This window comes from Enhydra lutris, unplaced genomic scaffold, assembly GCF_002288905.1.
Source record: "Enhydra lutris kenyoni isolate GAN:26980312 unplaced genomic scaffold, ASM228890v2 scaffoldscaffold166, whole genome shotgun sequence".
Lineage (NCBI taxonomy): Eukaryota > Metazoa > Chordata > Mammalia > Carnivora > Mustelidae > Enhydra > Enhydra lutris.
In genome coordinates, this window is record NW_019154250.1 from 162,107 (window position 1) to 164,908 (window position 2,802).

Genomic DNA, 2,802 nt, shown 5'->3' on the forward strand with positions numbered 1-2,802 from the left:
GGGAATGCAAATTGATGCTGCCATTATGGAAATCATTATGGAATTTCCTCAGAAAATTAAAAATAAAACTACCACATTATCCAGTATCTCCCTACTGGATGTAAACCAAAAGAAAACAAAACACTTTTTCTGGTTTCTTTGAATAATAACTTTTAAAACCTAGTATGTAGTACAGACACAATTGGAATGTAGACAGAAAAAAGGAGAAAGAGCAAAGACACATCCTTCATTTCATAATAAATACAGTCGTATTAGTGTTCTCCCACCAGCTACCCATGGGAAGTCAAGCATTCCATGTGCCCAAAAGTACTCTATTATTGCAGGGGACCAGACTACATTCAAGTGTGATGATGTCAACTCAAATACAGACTGCCACTGCTAAGTTCACTGCTGAGTCTACAGTTTTGGTCCTAACTAAAGTAGGGTTAAGGGACCAAGCTGTGCTGGATCCCGTAGCCAAAGTAGATAGCAAACCCAGTCCACATCCAGATACCAACTCGGGCCCAGGTGCCAGCTGACATCTGCATCATAAGATAAACATTCACAAAGATGCTCAGGCGTGGGAGGAGAGGCAGAGCAAGGACCTTAAAGTGAAGGGGAGTGGAGCTCTGTGGCTGTCTCCAGGTGACCCCATGATCCCAGTGATGTGCACCAGGAGCAGCACAACCACTGTGATGCCCTGTGTCTCCAGAAAGCAGACCTGGACAGTGGGCCAGCACCAGGCAGAGGAGAGTCAGAAGCAGAACAAGCAGTGAAGAGCAAACAATGACAAACCCGCCAGAGAGTGGAGTGGGGGTGGGGCTCCCTGGAAAAAATAGTCCTTGTAATGTTAGCTTCTCTGCTGCAGGTCCATTCTCTTCCTGCTCCTGTGCTTTTTTTTTACCCCATTCCTCCTCTCAGGCTGGTACCTGAGGATGAGAACACAAAGAGCTATCAGGCAGTAAGCTAGCAGGGCCCCAACTGACATGAGATCCAGAAGATCAGTGAGTCCAAGGAAGAATGCCATGATTCCTACGATGATGCCCAAGATTACAGTGGACACATTGGGCATGTATGTGCTGGTTTGGATTGTCGGAAGTACAGGGAACAGGAGGCCATCCTGTGCCATCATGTATATCAGATTGCGTATGGGGAACATAAAGACAAAGATACTGACAGAAAGACTACAGAGGAATACAAAAGCTACAACATAGTAGGCAGTTGCCCAGCCAACATGGAACATGGAAAAATATCTCTGGCAAGGTGCTCCCAGGTCGAAGCTGGTAGTAAGGAACCATAAGTGTTAGTGCTGCAGTGACACCAAAATACAACAAAAAGCAGATGAGCAGTGAAACCACAATGCCCATGGGGATGGGATGCTCAGGATTCTGGGCTTCTTCCACTCTTGTAATAATAATGCTAAAACCAATAAATGCATAGAAACAGGTAGCTACTCCATGGAGAATCCCCTTGAACCCAAAAGGCACAAAACCTCCAGAGCCCAGAGGGCCCAAGTGAGAGGTGTCATTGACTCCAGCCTTTACATAGTCCTCTTCTGTGAGCTTCCAGTTGTGCAGGTCTCCCTTAATGAAGCCTGAGATGATGACAAAACTGAGAGCCAAAAGTTTTACCAATGTGACCACTTTGGAAACCGGGAAAATCCACCTATTCCTCAGAGTCAGCAATTCCATTAGCAACAACATAAGGCCCACAACAATGAAGCCTAGAATTTCTCCCAGGTGCTGGGGAATATTTGGTGAGATGCTCTCATGCAGGGTTTGAGAGATCTGGTTCCCAAGCACATTGTCAAAAGCTAAGGTCCAAGCCCGAGCCACAGTGGCTGTATGAGCAACAAAGAAGATAATGAGGTTCCAGCCATTGATGAAAGCCCAGATTTACCCATAGTGATGTAGGTGTAGAGATATGAAGAGCCAGCATAGGGAACCTGGACACCAAACTCTGCATAGCACAGCCCAGCCAACGCAGAAGACAGGCTAGCTCCCAACAAGCAGATCACAATGGATGGTCCTGCTACATCTCTAGCCACCTCCCCAGCCAGGACAAACACACCTACTCCCACTGTGCAGCCCACACCCAGGGCCACTAAATCCAGAGTGGTCCGTCTTCTGGCAGGGGCCATCTCATTCACATCTTCCTCCAGCATTCGTCTGCATACCAGCTTTGGACCAATTCTGCGAAGTGCCTGACATGGCATTCTAGCTGGAAGTGAAGAGGACTCTAGGATCAGAGAGCTGTAGAAAGCCCAGGACTGGAGAGTCTGAGATCAGGTTCGATGAGGCTGATTTAAGTTGAGTTGAGTTGGGGCTGCTGAGTTCTATTGCTCAGGCTTCAGAGCTGCTGCTTCATACTTTTTTTTTTCTGTTATGTGCTATCCCTCCATAATGCCTATGTAAACAATAAATATTTACTGGAAAATGGTGTTCAATCAACCAACTAAAGCTCACAAGTCCCATGTCACTTGATGCAGCACAAATATCATAGAAACTTATACAAATATCATAGAAACATAGAAGACATCATATAAAAATCAATACTGCTTCCCTCCAGGAAAAAAGCACAATGGTTCCCCACATTCTGCTTTTTAGCACACCACAGGACATATTCCAACTTGGGTTCATCCAACTCATGTAGTGTCATATGCTAATTAAGCCATAAGACAACAGGTCATGAATTATTGTAGAGTAATTCTCACATAGGATGTGCGAGCAGTGTTTGAGTGTGAGTCATGACAGGTTAATTCACGGACTGGTCAGCCTCATCACAAGTATAGACCCACCTTGAAAATATCATCTGAGATTAAAA

At 45.4% G+C, this 2,802-nt stretch overlaps 1 pseudogene; it reads right to left on the reverse strand.

The window, feature by feature from the left end:
- Positions 1-425: 425 nt before the first annotated feature.
- Positions 426-2,194, reverse strand: LOC111140103 (annotated as a pseudogene).
- Positions 2,195-2,802: the final 608 nt, after the last annotated feature.